Source organism: Lissotriton helveticus, chromosome 3_1 (genome assembly GCF_964261635.1).
Source record: "Lissotriton helveticus chromosome 3_1, aLisHel1.1, whole genome shotgun sequence".
Lineage (NCBI taxonomy): Eukaryota > Metazoa > Chordata > Amphibia > Caudata > Salamandridae > Lissotriton > Lissotriton helveticus.
Window position 1 is genome coordinate 1,740,453,700 of NC_136061.1, and position 23,387 is coordinate 1,740,477,086.

The window sequence follows — 23,387 nt, forward strand, 5'->3', positions numbered from 1 at the left end:
ACTATGGCAATTTCTTTTGGCAATTGTATTGCTTCAATTAATCTTCTAATGAAAACTGCATTTTTAATTGGTGATCCTGTTGATGTCATGTATCCTCTCTGTGACCAGAGTTGTCCATAATCATGCACAACTCCGTACCCATACTGACTATCAGTAATGATGGTAACTCTTATATCTTTTGATACTTCACAGGCACGAATTAAAGCAATCAATTCAGCCACTTGTGCTGAACGAACTCCTTCAAGACATGATGCTTCTTTAATGTTTTCGACTGTACAAACTGAGTATGAAGCTTTCAAGACACCACCTTCGGATCTTAAGCATGAGCCATCTACAAAGTAGACAAAATCCGATTCAGGCAAAGGTCTGTCTTTGATGTCTTTTCTTGGTTTTGTGCAGAATTCCATGACATCTAAACATTCATGTTCTGTCTCAATGTCATTAACGATTTCTGAATCAGGCAGTAATGTAGAAGGATTCAGATTCAAACATCTTGAAATCGAAACATTATCTGCTCCTAGTATGATTTTCTCATACTTTGTCAATCTGCTACTTGTTAAATGTTGAGTCTTACCTCTCGTCAGTAATATTTCAACTGAATGAGGCACAAAAACTTTGACAGGAAATCCCATAATGATTCCTTCACTTTGTTCAAGACTGATACTTGTAGCTGCGACTGCTTTTAAACAACCTGGTAATGCTTTTGCAATTGGATCAAGAACTGCAGAGAAATATGCAATAGGTTTCTTTAGGTTTCCATGTCTCTGAATTAACACAGATAATGCACATCCTTCTCTCTCACTGCAATACAGTTCAAAATCTTTTTCATAATTTGGCATACCCAAAGCAGGAGCTTGGCATAAGCTCTTTTTCAAGTTTTCAAAAGATTCCATCTCAACATCATTGAGAATAATTGGATCTTTTACATCTGATTTGGTCAGTCTTTGTAGTGGTTTCGCAATTACTGAAAATCCACTTATCCATTGTCGACAGTAACCTACCATTCCCAGGAACATTCTGACCTGTCTTTGTGTTCTTGGCGGTAACATTGCTTGAATCATTTTTATTCTCTCTATTGTTACTTGTCTTTTTCCTTTCGCAATTCTGTGACCAAGATATTTCACTTCCTGTTTGCAAAACTGTAGTTTTGCTGGGGACACTTTATGTCCTTCTTCTGCAAGGCGATTTAACAGAATTATTGTGTCTGTTACACAATTTTCTCTTGTCTTAGCAGCTATTAACAAATCATCAATATACTGCACCAACGTAGACCTACCTGGTAAGTCTAAATCTTCTAATGATCTTTTTAACAGTTCGTTAAAGATTGAAGGACTTTCTGTATAGCCCTGAGGGATTCTTGTCCATCCAAGGGTCTTACCTTGGAATCTGAAAGCAAAGATTTCATAACTGTCTGGGTGTAGAGGAACAGTAAAGAATGCATTGCAAAGGTCAATGACTGTGTACCATTCAGCATCATATGGAATCTGAAATAGAATTACTGCTGGATTTGGAACCACAGGACAACATGGAATAACAATTTGATTAACCTTTCTCAAATCTTGTACGATCCTAAATGTTCCGTTAGCCTTTTTAACTCCCATAATTGGTGAATTACAAGAGCTACTCTTCATTTCTTCCAATACACCTTGCTTGATTAATTTTTCAATTACAGGTGTAATACCTTCAATTGTTTCTGTTTTCATTTTATACTGTGGAGTGTTTGGAAATTCTATTCCCTGCTTCAATGCAATTTTAACAGGATCTACGTTTTTCATCAGACCCATCTCATTCCCAGTAAAATCCCATATTTCAGATTTCACTGTTTCTTTTAGCTCTTCAGGTAAATCTTTGTCTTCAAATGCAGGAAACAATTTTGTTTCTTCTGCTTCCATCATCATCATTGTCATTCTGTACAAACCATCTTCCTCCATTGTTTGTAATTCAACTCCTTCAGGAGAACAATATATTCTGCAATTCATTTTACATAGGATGTCCCTACCTAATAGATTTACTGGACTACTATTACAAACCACAAATCTGTGTTTGTCTCTGTAATTTCCAATTTCAACTGGTACTGGATCAGTTAAGTCTGTTTTAATTTGCTGATTACTTACTCCGACAACTTGGATGGTATCCCCAGAGAGAGGTAGGTTTTCAATTTCTACTGATCTAACAGTAGAACGGGTAGCACCAGTGTCCACTAGAAAAGTGATGTCTACATCATTAACTTTCCCGTTTACATAAGGACCAGACTGGTCAACCTCAAGAGTGGCTCCAACAACACACTCTTCCTCCTCTCTCGGGCACCGTCAGCAATAATCATCAGAATCACTGTCTTGGCTTTCTGTTAATAAAAATTGTTGTGAAGCATTTTGCATTTGAACCCTTTGCTGCTTTTGCTGTTTTTGTGGTTTTATTACCTGTTCACATCCCTGAAATCCCACGTTTGGATTATATTTTTGAACTCCCCCACAATTCGGAAAAGGTGGTTGTGGCAACTGGTCCTGACGATTATTCACCTGTTGTTGTTGCTGTTGTTGTAATTGTCGCTGAATATTAAATTCATTTAACCCCTGTTGCATCTGTAGCTGTTGCTGCACGTTAACACCATTCTGCATCTGTGGATTCAATAAGGGATTCTTTAAGTTTCTAGGAGGATGAGGACACTCGTCCCTCCAATGTCCAATTTCGCCACAATTAAAACAAGGTAATCTTTGTTTCAGCTCTTCTATCTTTGGGCTAAATTTCTTTTGGAAATTATTACCTTTAAACTTTCCTTGTATCTGGTTCGTATTTCCAGTTTGAACAAAATTAGTGTTCTTATTTCCCATGCTGGCAATCTGTTGCTCAGCCACTTTTACCTGTGCCCACATGGCTTTCTCCTTCAGCTTTTTCTGTTTTACTTCTAATTCATCGCTACAATATTTTGCTTTTCTCAGAATATCATCAATAGATAGTGCTTGCCATCCGACAATGCTAGTTCTGATCATTTCTCCAATTTCAGGCTTTAGTCCATAAACAAATCTATAGATAAAATGACTCATGTCTTTCTCATCTAATTTTTCATAACCACTGTATTGTTTAAAGATTAACAGTAGTCTTTCATAAAAAGAATGAACTGATTCTTTTGTTTCCTGCTCTGTTCTTTCTATTTTAACCCAATCAACTTCTTTGGGTGGAATTTTGTTTTTCATCCAAACAATTACTTTCTCATAAAAATCCATTACAAGTGGATTTGGGGCACCTGTTTCTTTGATTCGCTCAGGTTCTGTTTTTGGCCAACTAATAGATATTTTACATTCTGTCCAAAGATCAGATGGAACAACAATGTCAAAAAATCCATCCAAATCAATCCACAGAACTTTTGATACTTTGATAAATCTATCGACTTGCCTGTACCACTCAACAGGTTTCTCTCTTAATTTAGGAAAATCATTTGTGAATAACAGAATGTCTTGTCTCGACCATGGGACATGAACATATCCTCCACCTGCAACTTCTCTCATTGGAAATTGTTTTGACAATTTTTCTAATCTTTCATCTTCCTTCCTTTTAGTCCATTTCACTCTCCATTTGTTCAGTTCTCCTAGCTTTTTGATATAGACAATTAAATCTTTAATGTGAACTATTCTTCCCATTGAGTTCAAACTCTCAATGTCGCTTTCTGAGAAATCTAATCTGTAATGTTTTGCAAAATTCTTTTGTTTACTCACATCGATTTCAAGTTCTGCAGCTAGATCCTCTAATTGATCATATTTATTTTTCGTTTTCCATTGAATACTTTTGCAAATGAATAATAGTTCATCATCTCGATAGTAATTTAAACTATCTGGGCCAATTGTTCCAATTATTAATTCTTCAATATTTGCTTTTAATTTGGCCACATCAAGCTTTGGTGTAGTTACCCTGACTTCAGGACTTCCTACATCTGACATAGCACCCATTGGTGTTTTTGGAGATAAATCCTCATTAAAGGTTAAATCAGGCATTCTCGATCTAGAAGTGTTTAATTCAGTCAAGTCTGAATAAAATTTTTCAGCAGGCTTTTGAATTTCTGTATTTAAAGGAATAGTTAATCCAGTTTTGTTTGTATTTCTTTGATCAAATACAGGCTGAACAGGACCTATTGTTACTGGAACTGTGACAGCTTCCATGCCTTTTGTCATTCTTTTGATTAATTCTTCTTTAGACCTTAAGTATTCATTATAATCATCATCCTCAACATTTCTTGTTTCTCTTGTATAATCTTTTGGAGGTTCCCTTGCTCTTGGAGTCATTGAAAAATGTCTACCCTCATTTCGAGCATTCTCAAATTCTGGTCTTCTAGGAGTTTCAGTGATTTCACAATTATTTGGATAAAGTTTAGGAGCTTCACTAATTGGAGGTGCACTCGGTGAAGTTTCAGTAGAAACCACCGGAGTAGACCATGATCTAGAAGGTCTCAAAGGCTGATTAGGCTGTTTATTTCTAGTAGTTGTATATATTTCTTCCATAACTGCATCCTCAGATTCACTTTCCATAGATTTTCCTGTAGGAGAACCCATTACCATTTCATGAATTAAATACAATCCTTCACTCATGTTTCCCTGTCTCCACATTCGTAATCTATCTTCATGAGTTTCTCTTTTCCATGATGGACTTTTAGAAGGTCTTTTAATTCCACTAGCTTCTCTTTGTAACTGATACATCTCATCTTCCCACTCAACTAAAGCTTCAAATTGAGTTGGTCTCGGTTTTGGAACAAGAGCATTCATTTTCTCTCGTAAGTTTCTTAAAACTCTTACATTAAATGAACCATCATCAGGCCAAGCCAAAACACCATCGTTTTTAGTATAACGTTTCCAACTGTCGAACCATAAGACAGTATGATATCCGTATTCACCTTCCATGTACGCTGCAGGTGTTTTATACTTATGAAGTAGTTTACCACCTCGCGTTTCGATTTTCTTGTCAGGTGAAAATAAATTCTTAAATTTCTGAAATAATGTTGTCTTTTTCTCAACATGTTTAAAATGATAACTCATTTTTAAAAGTTAAATTTAATTCACAAAATCGTTCGTAAAATATTTCCGGGATGTTCCGCAAAACAACCAATCCGTGCGCGAAACACACCAACAAGCCAATGGCAGTTGAGTTACGTCAGTTTCCTGCTCAACCAATAATTTTGGAGATTTTCCTAAGGACCAATCAGCTCACAGGCCGTCAGAGACTCAGGAGCCAATCAGAATACAGCTTGTGACGTAGGTCACCCAATCCCAGCGCGGCTCTGTGACGTACACAGCAGCTGCGGTTTCTCGCTTCTCACTCCTGGCGCTTACCCCTCCTTCACAAAATCTTTTCACAGCGCCATTTTAAGAACACTTTTCAGTGTAAATTAATTCTTAACAATGACTTATAAAGACAACATCTGTTCGTTTCACTAATTAGGATAGTTTACATACATTCAAGTATCCACACTTCGGAATAGACGGCGCTATTCACACTAAGGATAATATTCAATTGTCAGTAGAGTAACCTTACCCCACCCTTCTAACACGTATAATTATGAACTCGCTTTGCTCTGAACCCACCGCGAAGTGAAAGTTCTAAGAGTTCCACTTGAACATAAAATACAACTCAAACTCGCACTTTTACACGGAAAATTCCCTAAATTCAAACACACACGAAATCCGTACAGGACTCTCACCTGTTTATAGAAATCATGCACCGTTAGCAAAATAACGACGTTATCCGTACAGGGCTCTCACCTGTTTATAGATATGAAACATGTACCCGTACAGGACTCTAACCTGTTTATAGATAATCATGCACCGACGTTAAATTTTACCCTTCACTCAAGCTTGGATATAACTATTACTCTCATCACAGTGAGTTTTATGGAAGGCGCTTTGTCCCTATTCTCATGCTGCTTTGATTTCTTAGAAAATCCTCACTATACAAAAATCAGACCTAGCCCTAAAACTGTGCTGCTCGGCGACAACACTATGGTACACGGCGATACCTCTTGTGATACTCGGCGATATCACTACAAACGAACAGATGGCTTGCGTGACTAATTTCTCGCCACACAATCTATACCGGTATAGCTTACAGATAGGCACGAAAAACGAACTTAACGAGTGTTAAAACATTGATCCTATTTTCATACCATGACGCAATCCTTAGCAACCAACATGTTACCTTGGTTACCCCTTAGCAACCATCAATTTCTGCTACCAGATAATTGATCCAGCGGGCTATAGAAAATATATCATAAACTACGCTACCCAACTTCATAACCTATAAACAAAATTCTATACTAAACATGGACCCATTTATGAACCTGATATATTTTGGGCCTACTGAATCAGGTGGTCAGAATAAATCTATATACACATTATCTACACAATATATACATTTTTATACATTTGCAGAAAGAATATTGTCATTAGAATAAAACCCAACCATTTAAACGACCACCATAGGCGACGTGATCTAGCTAATGGTAACCTATACTTCTAAATAACCAAGACCAGCTTGTTTGTTAAAAGTAAGATTTTATTTTCTAAATTATGGTATATATGTTGTAAGTTTTATAAATGAAATTTATTTGCAATAAAGCAAGCATGATAGTAAGAAATAAGAAAAATACAAATTAAGCAATTGAATCAATTTAAAGAAATTATATAAAGTTTAGCATTTCTAAAACCTATTTCCCTAACTGAGCTAAATAGACAGAAATTAAAGTAAAGTTCTTTGAGGATTCTTACGTGCTCCACGCAAAGTCCAGCAGCACATCACCCTCATCGGAAAGTCAGAAAGCAGCAGCCAGCCCAACCCTAAGGGCATGACTTTTTATACCTTTCTACGCTAACTAAACTAGCAAAGGAAAGTTTTCAGAAATACTCGACGTCCCATTGGCTGAGAGTGACAAGTGACATGTCACCCGATTCTTAAAAAGTTCCACAAAATCATGTCTTACAAAGACCATTGTCTCTTCCACGTGAAGCCAGAGGCTTCCTGCGATTGCAACTTTGTTTTAAGTCATCCTCGCAGCTTCCATAGTCTTACAGTGCAACTTCCGCGGATGCCAAGTTAAGGACTGACAAAAAGTTCACTTTCGACCTTGGCCATGTCCGACAGAATGATGTCAGCTCATCAGTTTTTGCTTTGTGAATGCAGCTTCAATAAACGTTTTAATTCAGAATGGGCGTCTCGTGACTTTCTGCAGAATTATAGTTCAACTCTCATTTTGCGGCTCAAATAGCTAGGCCTCAAAAGCAGGCAACTTATGATTTCTAGTATAAAACAAACACAAGAAAAGTATTAATGTAAGAAATAATGTAGATTCTGTATCCACCCCATGGTTTACTAAATAATTAACCCACCCGATTAATCAAAATGTTACCTAGCCATTGCAAACAAATAAAGCAGCGTTTATATTTACCAGTCTCCGTTTTTCTATGAGACCCATATGCACCTAGAATAGTAGAAATGACATCACACAGACAAGGAAAAGCAAAACAAGCACATGCTTATTTTAAGTATGCAGCAGTTAGTAATGACAAAAACGAAAACAATAAATTATTTTATTATTTTGCACGAACAAAAAGATGCAACAATTATGCACGTTTATGAGCACACATGTTAGTCCCCCCACGTGTAAAGTTTAATCTAGGTTGTATTAGCACGACATATCACAAATCATTAATAATTTTATTCATGTTATGGAAATGTGACTTTGCGAGTTTAAACAAAATTTTGTTTTCTATCTCGCTCCATCAGGATCACCTCCGGGAACGCCCTGGGAAAAACTGGGTAAGCCTGGGTTCTGGTGCTACGTGCCCAGATGTCCGGCCCAACCAGGACGTAACCATGGGAGAGCCTGAGAGAGGGTTCGTGGTTTGCCTATCAGGTACTTGCAGGACTGTCTGAGGACTGTCCCTTTGGTTTGAATTTGGTGTCTGGAATTCTTTTGGATTCGATTCCCCGAACAGGAGTCGACGGGCTCTGTTCGTATTTGAAGACGTCATTTGCATTTGAAGATACCTTTGAAGGAAATTAGCCTTGCACGGTTTTGCAGCTCTTTATTGTGATGAATCAAATGTGAGCGATAGGAGTGAATGACATAGAGGACGCGTCCAAGTGTGTATGTGAACATTGAACAGATGAACATTGTATATTTGTTGTCATAATGCCTTGTTTTAGTAAACTATGTTTCGGGTGCTGCTGTCGGAAGGGAACGCGGCTCGAAGAAAGACAGCCCGCCCCTCCCGAGGGCAGTCCCAGTTTCGATATGTATGTCAAGCATGGAATACAGCCAATTTTGTTTAATACTCTTTGGAACCGGTATACTAAAGACAATGTAGAACTGCAGTGGCCCCTTGCAGGGTCTTTTGATGAAAGAAAGATTGATTATATTCAGAACAAATTATTAATGAAGAAAAGTCGTCAGTCCATGTTTGACTCTGTGAACCTATGGTTGAAGGAGGCAAAAAGACGACGAAATAGGGAAGAAAAATTGGGTAAATGTAAGGCAGGACAAACTGTGACTCCGAAAGCAGTGGCGTATGATAAAGGGAAGGTGGAACAAAATATCGAAAGAATGGATAGACAGTTCCGATTAGAAACGGACAAAAGTTATGTAGCCAGACCAGAGACAGGTGACGAGCTGGAAGAATTATTGGAGGTTCGGCCACATCCTCCTTATACTCCACAGGGCCTGTATCCAGCCGTACCTTTGTCTCGGGCTGATCAGTCGGGAGCCGCGGCAACTCCAATAACCCCGTCAGGGGTGGTTGCAACGGCCCCCACTGGAGGAATAGGACAGACTGTTTTGTTTTCACCGCCTTCCCTTCGTCCAACTACCTCACCCTTAATATCCCTTCAGCCGGACGCGGCTGTTCCTTCGCCCTCACATCCGGTATTTCTCTCCCCTCCGTCTCAGACCATCTTAGATGTCCGAAATATTAGCGGTCTGAGCGGTGCCACCCCCAAGCGGCCGGTGACAGACTTGAGTGATCAACGAGCCTATACGCGGTTGCTGATGGGGCAGGAAGAGAGGAGAGCTATTATTATTCAGGCATCCCAATGGATGCGGAACCCCATTTATACTTTAGAAGATATTTGGAGCACTATGAAGGACTTTGAGCCAGTTGCGCAACAATTGGCCCTAGAGAGCATGGCGATCCGATTGATTTCGTTATGGGAACAATGTTTTGAGGAGGGGCTGCCCCCTCAGATACTGCGCGACATCAGGGACCAGGCTCATAAATTCCATCTTCAAGCTAAAGAAGTATATCAGAACGTGCAAACCCTTATGCATTATAGAGAACAGATGCACCGGAAGAGTTTCGAGTGGGCCACACAGCACCCCATGAGAGAAGTACACCCTCTCTTCTTTCCCGAAGTGCCTGAAATATTGGACAACGGGGGCAACGTTGTCTGAGAACGAGTGGATGCTAGGCTTCAGGAACAATGGGTTTTTACCCCTTGGAAACGAAGTGAGCTCCTCTCGTTAAAAGCTCAGCTCCCTGACCCCCGTAAGAATCCTACAGCTTATTATAAAGAATTGGCAGAAGCAGCCAATTCGACCATTATGACTATGGCCGACATTGAACTATTTTTTGGCCTCCTAATTCCCGTTGATATTTGGAGACAGATACATGATACTGATCATCTTCCCGAACTTGGGGGATCATGGGATCAGTTGAAGAATTGGGACAAGGAACGTAAACCGGGAGAGAAGCCTCGGGACGAAATATTAACTTTACCAGATAAAATAATTACGTACATGAAGACCCTTCTTCCCTCTAGAAAAGTAGATTGGGATAAACTGACTGCATGTAAACAGAAAAAGGATGAGAGTGTGTCTGATTTCTTCACAAGATTTGAGAAAGTATTCATAGATTTTAGTGGCCAAGATCTTTCCACAGAAGGAGGAATACGGTTATTTGTGAACAGGTTTGTTACTAATTTACTCCAGGAGATTATGTCCCGCCTCCAATCGGCTGAGAGTACATGGACCACGGCAGCTCCGTCGGTCATTCTCAGCATGGCTCAATATTATGAGCATTGTGAAAACGAGAGTAAAGAAAAGTCAGAAAAGAAGACTAAAGAACTAAAAACTAGAGTTTTGTTGCAGCAAGTAAGTAGGGGACTAACTGCGGGGCGTGGTGGACGAGGCTTATCTCCACGAAGGTACATGACAGGAAGGGGTAGAGGAGGTCCTCCCAATGTTGGGATAAATCAATGTTCCTATTTTAAAGAGGAAGGACACTGGATGTCAGATTGCCCTCTGTTGTTGGCGAGGAATGGATCCAGTAGAGGGAGAGGACGGGGTAGAGGGGCTGTGGACCGTAATAACATGCGTAGGGAAGACTCGCAATATGAACGTCCCCGTAAAAATTATTTTGACGACCCGCAGAACAGGCAGTATTACAACGAGAATTACCGGGATGACGGATACGATGAACGGGATTATGCATGAGACAGCCAAGGACAGAGCAGGGGCCATGTTACAGTACCAATTGATCAAGAAGGACCTTATGTGCAAGGAGAACTGATGGGTACACCGAGAAGGTTTTTAGTGGATACTGGGGCGATGAATAGTTTGGTTGCCCATACACTGGTCCCGGGGGCAGCTCTGTCCGGCCAAAATAATGTATCAGTAGGTTTCTCTGGAATACCAGTAGTAAGCCCCGTCTCAAAACCTCTCCCTTTTACAATAGGTCCTATTTCCATGGATACACCCTTCCTTCTGACTTCTAACTGTGGCGAAAATTTGTTAGGGCTAGACATCCTAAAGAAATAACATGCACGCATTTATTGTTCCCCCGATGTTGTTTACTTAACCATGCAGAATCCCTCTGTTATAGAAGCTCAATATTTTGCTAAAAATGGAAAATTGCCCCCCGAATTTTCTACCATTCCTCAGACATTGTGGGCCACTGGAGACACTGATGTGGGGCTGTTAAGAATAGCCCCTGTGTCAATCACTTTGAAACCAAATGCGCAGCTGCCTCGCATTCAACAGTATAAAATTTCACCAGAAGGTGAACGGGCTCTGTTGCACATAATTCGGGACCTTATTCAGAAAGGGGTAGTGGAATAGACAGCATCTAATATTTGTAACAGCCCGATTTTACCGATTTTGAAGAAAACCCCAGTTGATGGTGCTCCAGATTATAAAAACACATATCGCTTTGTGATCGACCTTCGAGAGGTTAATAAAATAGTGGTTCCACAATATCCAGTGGTACCCGATATTACTGCTATTTTGACAATGATTCCACCCACGGCCCAGGTACTTCTCTGTCATTGATCTGAAGAATGCCTTCTTTAGCATCCCGATCCATCCTGATAGCAGGCATATCTTCGGATTCTCATTGGCTGGTCAAAGTTTTAGATTTACACGCGCTCCCCAAGGCTATACTAAAAGTCCTAGCATTTATAGTCAAGCTTTAAAAGCTGTTTTGGATGAATTAATTTTGCCTGCTGGAAATTCCATTATTCAATATGTAGATGATATTTTGGTGGCCTCCGATACGGAGGAGGGATGCAAAGAAGCTACGGTTAAATTGTCACATCATTTGGCTAAGAAGGGAAATAAGGTGTCCCTTTCTAAATTTCAATATTGTCAACAGGAAGTGACCTACTTAGGCCATTTCCTGTCGAAAGCGGGGAGGCGACTAACTTCTGAACGAATATCTGTTATAACTAGCATGTCTGTACCTCGTACTCAACGTGATGTTCGTGCTTTTCTTGGCATAACCTCTTACTGTCGCCAATGGATACCTAACTATTCACTCCTCTCTAAACCCTTGTTGCATTTGACGACCAAAGATGTGCATGAACCCCTGCCCTGGACGGATGAATGTCAGGAAGCCTTTGAATCTTTAAAGTCTACTCTTTGTTCTGCACCTGTGTTGGGAACCCCAGATTACCGGAAGCCTTTTTCACTCTATGTGCACAAGGTGGATGGTTGTTCATTATCAGTATTAACACAGATTTTTGGTGGAAAACTGAGACCATGTGCATTTTTCTCTTCGGTTTTAGATACTGTGGCTCGAGCCCTCCCGAGTTGTTTGAGGGCCACTGCTGCAGTAGCATTGGCCATCCGACAATCGGAAGGAATAGTCTTGAATACTGACCTTACAGTCATGGTACCACATGCTGTTGATATCCTCCTAAATAGGACTAAGACCCAACATTTAACAAGTGCTAGATTAACAGGATATGAGCTGACACTGTTTGCCCCACACATTACGATCAAGAGATGCTCTACCTTGAATCCAAGACAATAATTGGAAGGTTCCCCTGGTTATGTACACAGGGAGGGGAGCAGATACAATGGAAAGTAAAGCCCTGTGATTTGTATATACATGAAAGTCAAAATATTGACTATTGAGAAGCGGTGTGGGGGACTTTAAGGAGGGATTGTACTGGCAAAGGAATGTTAAACATTAATCCCACTATGTGTCATACTTTTGTTAAAGAAACAATACAAACTGGAAAATATAAAAACTTTACACAATTTATTATGGTACCTCTCTTTAGGGTTACACTCTAAATTAAAAACATTTATTTAAAAGAATTAATTTCATGATAAAAAACAACATGGATAATCATTAAAAAACAGTCAAAAAGCAAGAGTCGACGCGGCGTTTCGGTGGCTTTACAATAGTTGCACCTTCATCAGGACATTTGGCAATATTGACTTGTAATCTAAAATTTTAAAAACAGTATTTTAGATGCCTATTCTATACAGTGACACAGATATAACCATTATTACTTTTTGTTGCTTAGGAAATTACTAGTGATGACATATTTTGAGAAAGAATGTACTCCCACCCACCACACTTTTATGCTATAAAGAGTAATCGGGCATCTACCAATATACTGATGCCCTCTTCTATATTCAAAGTATTCAAGATGTTCACACCAGTACCTCAAATCGAAGACTTTAATATAAAAAGACTTCTAAGTCGATTGGGGTCTTGTAATATTATATTTCATCTGGCGGTACAGAACCTTTATGGGAATAGAAGAAAAACAAATTTTATGTAACCCGGCCAGTGGGTTTTGGTGAAGAATTATCAGCGGACATCAAGTTTGGAGCCCAGATGGCCCGATCCCTACCAGATAATCCTAGCTACCAGGACGGCGGTGAAGGTGCATGGTCGGAAACATTGGATACATGTTTCCCATTTGAAACGCCTACCGCTACCCCTGCCTTCCGACCAACTCAATAAATTGGGAATACCAAGCGAGGAAGGCGAATGGCTCAAAGGTTTTGTGCCCTTTTATGATGCTCAGGAAGTAGGGAAATCAAGGGAAGTGCTGCCTGAAGGGAAAGGTGTGACCGCTCATTCAGAAGCCGTTTCCAATTCCGAGGTGCCACAAGGTTCGACCGAATCTGTTACTCATGCTACTGAATTGTTTTCAGATCAGGAGTAGCCTGGCCGTTGTCGATATGATCTGCAGCCCCGAAAACAGCGCGGTACCCCACTCACTAATGGAAGAAATTAGAACAAGACTTTGTGTTGGCAAACCTTGGATAGAGTGATTAGGGGTACTGAGCGAGACACTGGACTGAACCCGCAGAGAGCCTGGAACATTGTGTACATTTGGCTCTGTTCAGAAAGAAAGACTGAGTTAAGGGCTGCCATCGTGCTTTGAAAAATCAGCCATTTTGTTTTGAGCAGAGTCTGCCTGTGAGGCTCTAAACGGACACAGGGAGAAGATCCCCTGGAGGGGAGAAGAAACCCTCTGGTGGTGTGCGTTCTTTGTGGATGCAAAGATTAGTTTTGGACTTTTAGCAAGGGACCGAGATAGATTTGGACTTATAGAGAGTATGTTCCCTTTTGCCCGATTTATGATGGAAGATGAACGACCGCTTGCCCCGCGGCGTCCTATTCATGATATGCAACTGTTGTTTTTATTTCTTTGATTACTGTAATTATGATGTGTGTATTCATATATTTGGAATTTCAGCATCCAGTGCATACTACCCCTGCTCCTGAAGAACATATCTTTTATTCTCTACCTCCGCATAAGGCAAGACATAGGGAAACGTATTCTAAGAATGTTTTTATTGAAATGCTGCATCAGACCCACAGTACTACAAACAAGACCAATTGTTGGGTTTGTGGATTGTTACCATCAGTCATGCATCAGCATGAGTTATTTATTTCTCTCCCTTTGTCTTATCTAGCTAGCTGTGAGGCATGGTGGCAACTATTGTCATTAATGTATTCGCATTATGTTGAAAATCCCAAGATATATTCGGAAAAAGATTATGAAGCCATTCTTAAGTATATAGAGCGACACCAGGGATTTGATGCAGAAGGGGATGAGGGACAGGGTTCCCTAGATCCTAATGCTTGTGTGAATGTATATACTGATTTTAAAAATGACACCCGGTTGCAGGAAGAAATGCAGGATTTCGAATTCTTTAACTCCACCTTGTATTTTCGGCATTTTCAAGAACGCAATGTCACCAATGATAAGGCTCTTCCAATTCCAATAATCAACGCCACCTCCTGGTTCTGTATTAGGGGTCGAGGACACGTTAAAGTGGGAAGCAGCACTTGTAATTATACTTATACCTTGCAGACTGATAGTACTCCTCCAATGATCACTCCCCCCAATGTATATTTTGTATGTGGGGAAAATGCTTATACTTGGCTTCCTCAAGGATGGGCAGGACGATGTTATCTGTCATTTCTCTATCCCCCTATGTACATTGCCCCTTCTGATTACCATAGAACCCATCGATTAGTCAGAAGAGGGTTAGAATCGAATTGGACTATTAGGAGTTTCGACACTGATAGTACTGACCAGACAGACACCTCACTGCAGCAATTTGAAGACATTTCAAAGGGTCTGGTCCCATTCTGGGGCCCGTTCTTTATTTGCCGAAATATAAGATGTTTATCTAGAATAGTGGAAAATGTGGTACAAACAACTACTGAGATATTGACCAATCTTACTGTTGAGCTTCAGGCCACGAGACTCGTTTCGCTTCAAAACCGGATGGTGTTAGACGTCATCCTAGCAGATAGGGGAGGAGCTTGTAAAGTGATTGGCAGCTCTTGCTGCGTTCTTATTCCTGATTCGACCCCTACCATACATCTAGCCATCAAGAAATTACATCGACTAGCCAGTGAACTCCATGTAGAAAATGGGACCTGGTCCTTTAGTGGATGGTTCTGGGGACTCTTGACTACCTGGGGTTGGAAGATCTTCCTGATTTTAGCGGGGGCCTTTGGAATTATTTTTGTTTGCTGCATATGTCTCCAATGTGGCCCAGCATGTTGCACTTTTTGTGCAACTAGAATAACGTCTGCTTTGACCCTTTCCCGACAGGACAAAATTGAGAGACAAATGATTCAGAAGGAGGTAATCGACCTCTTGCAGATTGATGAGGGAGTTTTTGTTGACTAACGTAGTTATATTGGCCATAGTAGGCCAAAAGGGCCGTCTGTTGGGTTATAAAATTATATGTACTTATGAATGGCCCACTATGTACCATATAACCATATACGCATTTGAATAATTATGCGGTATTACGTATATTATGTATGCTCTGTGATTACTTCAGGAAGGCCCATCTCGACCTATTGGCATAGCTGCAGCCATTCTGTTTCGTTTCTCTGTGTTCATGTACCGTTTCCCAGAAGTCACGTGATTCGGCTTCTGGTATGAAAGCATGTTGCCGGGACTAAACCTCCTTCTTCATAGTTTAGTGTGTAGTTCAGGGAAACTCAAGGTCACACCTGCCCCTCTTGTGGGATGCGTGCATCCAGGCAGAGCCGTTCCTGTACTCCCCGGGCTCTAGATAGACAAGAGGGCATCACACTGACCTGCCCCCGGAATAGCTCCTGCTTAGCCGTTAGCAATCAATGGTGCCTTATATGGGTGTTCCTGCTGGCTCACTGACAACTCGTATTTTTCCTTGTAGGGTGCCAACGTGAATGTGTGAAAACGTATATATGCATTGTATTACTCGTATGTCGTCAGTCTCCTCTGTGCACCTCTGAGGGTCGTGCAGACCGAGGCTCCCCTGGCAGGGCTTGTATTTGAAGAATAAACGATTGAACCTTCTCCATTGCCGACTGAATTATTATATGTATTAAAGGTAAATGGGCTATTTGTAAGTATAGCCGGGTATTGTAAATTTTAGGTCCCTCAGTTGGCAACTCCACCGGGACTCCGCGATAGGGTCGTCCCCTCCTGTAAACAGGGGTGACGGGACAAGGAGGAGTTCTGGCCGAGGGGGTGGACAGAAAAAGGATCCTGATTTGAGACACCCGTTTGTGGTATGTAAAGACGCCGTCCCCACTCTCGAGTCCAGTATCCCTCTCAGCAATTGAAGACCCTTCGCCGGAGTCCTTCGGGCTTAACCCAGGAATAGAACAGACTGTGTCGGTCTGTCTAGGTGTCGGCAGTGGAGAAATTCGCAATCGGCCTGAAGTGCACCAGGTGAGTGACCTTCGAGTCTTTGATTGGATAAGAATCACGCAGTGGAAGTGTTTCTTTTTGACGACAGTTAACTGTTTTTGTTTGCATGGTGGCCGGGGAAGCCGGACCACATGGGAATCTGAGGGTCGGCTGTTGTGGCAAAGGGGTCTGCTCAGCGGATGCCTCACGGACTTGTTTGGAAAAATTTGAGATTACACCTGATGCCTTAGCGGAGTACGGGGTTACTCGCTCGGTCGGATCACCTCCGGGAACGCCCTGGGAACAACTGGGTAAGCCTGGGTTCTGGTGCTACGTGCCCAGATGTCCGGCCCAACCAGGACGTAACCATGGGAGAGCCTGAGAGAGGGTTCGTGGTTTGCCTATCAGGTACTTGCAGGACTGTCTGAGGACTGTCCCTTTGGTTTGAATTTGGTGTCTGGAATTCTTTTGGATTCGATTCCCCGAACAGGAGTCGACGGGCTCTATTCGTATTTGAAGACGTCATTTGCATTTGAAGATACCTTTGAAGGAAATTAGCCTTGCACGGTTTTGCAGCTCTTTATTGTGATGAATCAAATGTGAGCGATAGGAGTGAATGACATAGAGGACGCGTCCAAGTGTGTATGTGAACATTGAACAGATGAACATTGTATATTTGTTGTCATAATGCCTTGTTTTAGTAAACTATGTTTCGGGTGCTGCTGTCGGAAGGGAACGCGGCTCGAAGAAAGACAGCCCGCCCCTCCCGAGGGCAGTCCCAGTTTCGATATGTATGTCAAGCATGGAATACAGCCAATTTTGTTTAATACTCTTTGGAACCGGTATACTAAAGACAATGTAGAACTGCAGTGGCCCCTTACAGGGTCTTTTGATGAAAGAAAGATTAATTATATTCAGAACAAATTATTCATGAAGAAAAGTCGTCAGTCCATGTTTGACTCTGTGAACCTATGGTTGAAGGAGGCAAAAAGACGACGAATTAGGGAAGAAAAATTGGGTAAATGTAAGGCAGGACAAACTGTGACTCCGAAAGCAGTGGCGCATGATAAAGGGAAGGTGGAACAAAATATCGAAAGAATGGATAGACAGTTCCGATTAGAAATGGACAAAAGTTATGTAGCCAGACCAGAGACAGGTGACGAGCTGGAAGAATTATTGGAGGTTCGGCCACATCCTCCTTATACTCCACAGGGCCTGTATCCAGCCGTACCTTTGTCTCGGGCTGATCAGTCGGGAGCCGCGGCAACTCCAATAACCCCGTCAGGGGTGGTTGCAACGGCCCCCACTGGAGGAATAGGACAGACTGTTTTGTTTTCACCGCCTTCCCTTCGTCCAACTACCTCACCCTTAATATCCCTTCAGCCTGACGCGGCTGTTCCTTCGCCCTCACATCCGGTATTTCTCTCCCCTCCGTCTCAGACCATCTTAGATGTCCGAAATATTAGCGGTCTGAGCGGTGCCACCCCCAAGCGGCCGGTGACAGACTTGAGTGATCAACGAGCCTATACGCGGTTGCTGATGGGGCAGGAAGAGAGGAGAGCTATTATTATTCAGGCATCCCAATGGGGAACAACCTTTACAACGCAACTTTTACAACGCACTACCATTACAACGAAACTTTTACAACGCAAAAACTGTTACAACGCATACCATTACAATGCATGTTTTTACAACGCAAGTACCTTTACAACGCATACTATTACAACGTAAGTATTGGTAAGTATATAATTATATTTAAAATTATATATGTTTGGGTTTTTTTAAGGGGTATTTTTAGGGTTCAGGGTCAGTTTTCAGTTTTTGGGTAAAGGGGTATTTTTAGGGTTCAGGGTCAGTTTTCAGTTTTTGGGTAAAGGGGTATTTTTAGGGTTCAGGGTCAGTTTTCAGTTTTGGGTAAAGGGGTATTTTTAGGGTTCAGGGTCAGTTTTCAGTTTTTGGGTAAAGGGGTATTTTTAGGGTTCAGGGTCAGTTTTCAGTTTTTGGGTAAAGGGGTATTTTTAGGGTACAGGGTCAGTTTTCAGTTTTTGGGTAAAGGGGTATTTTTAGGGTTCAAGGTCAGTTTTCAGTTTTTGGGTAAAGGGGTATTTTTAGGGTTCAGGGTCAGTTTTCAGTTTTTGGGTAAAGGGGTATTTTTAGGGTTCAGGGTCAGTTTTCAGTTTTTGGGTAAAGGGTAACCCTGGGCGAAGAACTACGCTCCGTTCGCGGAGCTTGCGGAGTTTTGGCAACTCCGCGTTCTACGGAGAACGCGAAGCTGTCGATTACTCCGCGATCCGGTGCGTAGCGTAGTTCTCGCGCGCTGAATAACATTATCGCGTGCGCCGGGGTAAGTTCGCGCGATATTTGACGCGATCACGCACTTTGGCAGTGCGAACGAGAAGATGAGTTCCCCAACATGTCTAACACACAGCTATCTCGAGCATGCAGGCAGCGCCCCGAACACGCGCACCGCGCTCCCGAAGACGAAAAACGGCGCGCGAACGGGTCTAGCAAGCTACTACGCATGTCCGCGGAGCTACGTGAAGTTCGCGGAGTGCAACTGCGTCTTCGCGTAGCTCCGCGGAGTGCGGCTCCGCGAACTACGCCCAGGGTTAGTAAAGGGGTATTTTTAGGGTTCAGGGTCAGTTTTCAGTTTTTGGGTAAAGGGGTATTTTTAGGGTTCAGGGTCAGTTTTGGGTTTTTGGGGTACAGGGGTATTTTTAGGGTTCAGGGTCAGTTTTGGGTTTTTGGGGTACAGGGGTATTTTTAGGGTTGAGGGACAGTTTTGGGTTTCTGGGGTACAGGGGCATTTTTAGTGTTAAGGGTCATTTTGGGGTTTTTGGGGTACAGGGGTACAGGGTAAAAAAAATAAAAAAATAATTAAATTAAATTAAATTAAATTACATTAATTTTAATTAATTTAAAATAAAAAAATATTATATACTTACCAATACTTACGTTGTAATGGTATGCGTTGTAAAGGTACCTGCGTTGTAAAAGCATGCGTTGTAATGGTATGCGTTGTAATGGTATGCGTTGTAAAAGTTTTTGCGTTGTAAAAAATTTGTTGTAATGGCATGCGTTGTAAAAGTATGCGTTGTAACGTCATACATCCATCCCAATGGATGCGGAACCCCATTTATACTTTAGAAGATATTTGGAGCACTATGAAGGACTTTGAGCCAGTTGCGCAACAATTGGCCCTAGAGAGCATGGCGATCCGATTGATTTCGTTATGGGAACAATGTTTTGAGGAGGGGCTGCCCCCTCAGATACTGCGCGACATCAGGGACCAGGCTCATAAATTCCATCTTCAAGCTAAAGAAGTATATCAGAACGTGCAAACCCTTATGCATTATAGAGAACAGATGCACCGGAAGAGTTTCGAGTGGGCCACACAGCACCCCATGAGAGAAGTACACCCTCTCTTCTTTCCCGAAGTGCCTGAAATATTGGACAACGGGGGCAACGTTGTCTGAGAACGAGTGGATGCTAGGCTTCAGGAACAATGGGTTTTTACCCCTTGGAAACGAAGTGAGGTCCTCTCGTTAAAAGCTCAGCTCCCTGACCCCCGTAAGAATCCTACAGCTTATTATAAAGAATTGGCAGAAGCAGCCAATTCGACCATTATGACTATGGCCGACATTGAACTATTTTTTGGCCTCCTAATTCCCGTTGATATTTGGAGACAGATACATGATACTGATCATCTTCCCGAACTTGGGGGATCATGGGATCAGTTGAAGAATTGGGACAAGGAACGTAAACCGGGAGAGAAGCCTCGGGATGAAATATTAACTTTATCAGATAAAATAATTACGTACATGAAGACCCTTCTTCCCCCTAGAAAAGTAGATTGGGATAAACTGACTGCATGTAAACAGAAAAAGGATGAGAGTGTGTCTGATTTCTTCACAAGATTTGAGAAAGTATTCATAGATTTTAGTGGCCAAGATCTTTCCACAGAAGGAGGAATACGGTTATTTGTGAACAGGTTTGTTACTAATTTACTCCCGGAGATTATGTCACGCCTCCAATCGGCTGAGAGTACATGGACCACGGCAGCTCCGCCGGTCATTCTCAGCATGGCTCAATATTATGAGCATTGTGAAAACGAGAGTAAAGAAAAGTCAGAAAAGAAGACTAAAGAACTAAAAACTAGAGTTTTGTTGCAGCAAGTAAGTAGAGGAATAACTGCGGGGCGTGGTGGACGAGGCTTATCTCCACGAAGGTACATGACAGGAAGGGGTAGAGGAGGTCCTCCCAATGTTGGGATAAATCAATGTTCCTATTTTAAAGAGGAAGGACACTGGATGTCAGATTGCCCTCTGTTGTTGGCGAGGAATGGATCCAGTAGAGGGAGAGGACGGGGTAGAGGGGCTGTGGACCGTAATAACATGCGTAGGGAAGACTTGCAATATGAACGTCCCCGTAAAAATTATTTTGACGACCCGCAGAACAGGCAGTATTACAACGAGAATTACCGGGATGACGGATATGATGAACGGGATTATGCATGAGACAGCCAAGGACAGAGCAGGGGCCATGCTACAGTACCAATTGATCAAGAAGGACCTTATGTGCAAGGAGAACTGATGGGTACACCGAGAAGGTTTTTAGTGGATACTGGGGCGATGAATAGTTCGGTTGCCCATACACTGGTCCCGGGGGCAGCTCTGTCTGGCCAAAATAATGTATCAGTAGGTTTCTCTGGAATACCAGTAGTAAGCCCCGTCTCAAAACCTCTCCATTTTACAATAGGTCCTATTTCCATGGATACACCCTTCCTTCTGACTTCTAACTGTGGCGAAAATTTGTTAGGGCTAGACATCCTAAAGAAATAACATGCACGCATTTATTGTTCCCCCGATGGTGTTTACTTAACCATGCAGAATCCCTTTGTTATAGAAGCTCAATATTTTGCTAAAAATGGAAAATTGCCCCCCGAATTTTCTACCATTCCTCAGACATTGTGGGCCACTGGAGACACTGATGTGGGGCTGTTAAGAATAGCCCCTGTGTCAATCACTTTGAAACCAAATGCGCAGCTGCCTCGCATTCAACAGTATAAAATTTCACCAGAAGGTGAACGGGCTCTGTTGCACATAATTCGGGACCTTATTCAGAAAGGGGTAGTGGAATAGACAGCATCTAATATTTGTAACAGCCCGATTTTACCGATTTTGAAGAAAACCCCAGTTGATGGTGCTCCAGATTATAAAAACACATATCGCTTTGTGATCGACCTTCGAGAGGTTAATAAAATAGTGGTTCCACAATATCCAGTCCAGTGGTACCCGATATTACTGCTATTTTGACAATGATTCCACCCACGGCCCAGGTACTTCTCTGTCATTGATCTGAAGAATGCCTTCTTTAGCATCCCGATCCATCCTGATAGCAGGCATATCTTCGGATTCTCATTGGCTGGTCAAAGTTTTAGATTTACACGCGCTCCCCAAGGCTATACTGAAAGTCCTAGCATTTATAGTCAAGCTTTAAAAGCTGTTTTGGATGAATTAATTTTGCCTGCTGGAAATTCCATTATTCAATATGTAGATAATATTTTGGTGGCCTCCGATACGGAGGAGGGATGCAAAGAAGCTACGGTTAAATTGTTACATCATTTGGCTAAGAAGGGAAATAAGGTGTCCCTTTCTAAAATTCAATATTGTCAACAGGAAGTGACCTACTTAGGCCATTTCCTGTCGAAAGCGGGGAGGCGACTAACTTCTGAACGAATATCTGTTATAACTAGCATGTCTGTACCTCGTACTCAACGTGATGTTCGTGCTTTTCTTGGCATAACCTCTTACTGTCGCCAATGGATACCTAACTATTCACTCCTCTCTAAACCCTTGTTGCATTTGACGACCAAAGATGTGCATGAACCCCTGCCCTGGAAGGATGAATGTCAGGAAGCCTTTGAATCTTTAAAGTCTGCTCTTTGTTCTGCACCTGTGTTGGGAACCCCAGATTACCGGAAGCCTTTTTCACTCTATGTGCACAAGGTGGATGGTTGTTCATTATCAGTATTAACACAGACTTTTGGTGGAAAACAGAGACCATGTGCATTTTTCTCTTCGGTTTTAGATACTGTGGCTCGAGCCCTCCCGAGTTGTTTGAGGGCCACTGCTGCAGTAGCATTGGCCATCCGACAATCGGAAGGAATACGTTTAAGTTTAAAATATTTGTTAAGCGCAACATACACCTGAGCGGTTTCTTGGCGCTGAGATAGCAAACAGCCTGCTAGGCAGAGTCAATCGCTAAGAAATAAGCTGAAAAGGGGAACAAAGGTTTAAGACAGAAAGGCCTGAGTGAATAAAAATGTTTTCAATGATTTGCGGAAAATGGAATACTGGGTGAGAGACCTAAGGTGGAAGGGAAGAGAATTCCAGAACATGGGGGCAAGGGTGGAAAATTTCGAGCCACCCTGTTTTTTTTTCCTGTAGCGAGGGACTGCTAAAAGATGTTGGGCCGAGGAACGGAGGTCTCTGCCAGGGACATAAGATTTGATGGCTGAAGATATAAAGAGAGGGGCCAGGCCAGTCCTGGCCTGAAACGCCATGCAGCCTAATTTGAACAAGGCGCGTTCCCGAACGGGGAGCCAGTGGAGGGTCTTCAGGAGCAGAGAAGTATGATGGAATTTGGGGAGACCGAAGGCGAGGCGGGCCGCCTGGTTCTGCACCAGTTGCAGTTTGCGCAGGCTGTACTAAGGGATGCCATTGAACAAGATGTTCCCGTAGTCCAGGCGGGACAGGACCAGTGCGGACATAATTAGTTTAAGTGCAGAGAAGGAAAAAAAGCGAGAAATAGAGCGGATAGTACGAAGATTGAGAAAGCAGGAAGAAACCACCGAACCTATCTGGGAGTGCATAGTGAGTTTATCATTTAGCTTGATGCCAAGAGTCTTAACAGAAGGAACTGGGATAGGGGGAGAACCAAAGGAAGGGGGCCAAAATAGAGAG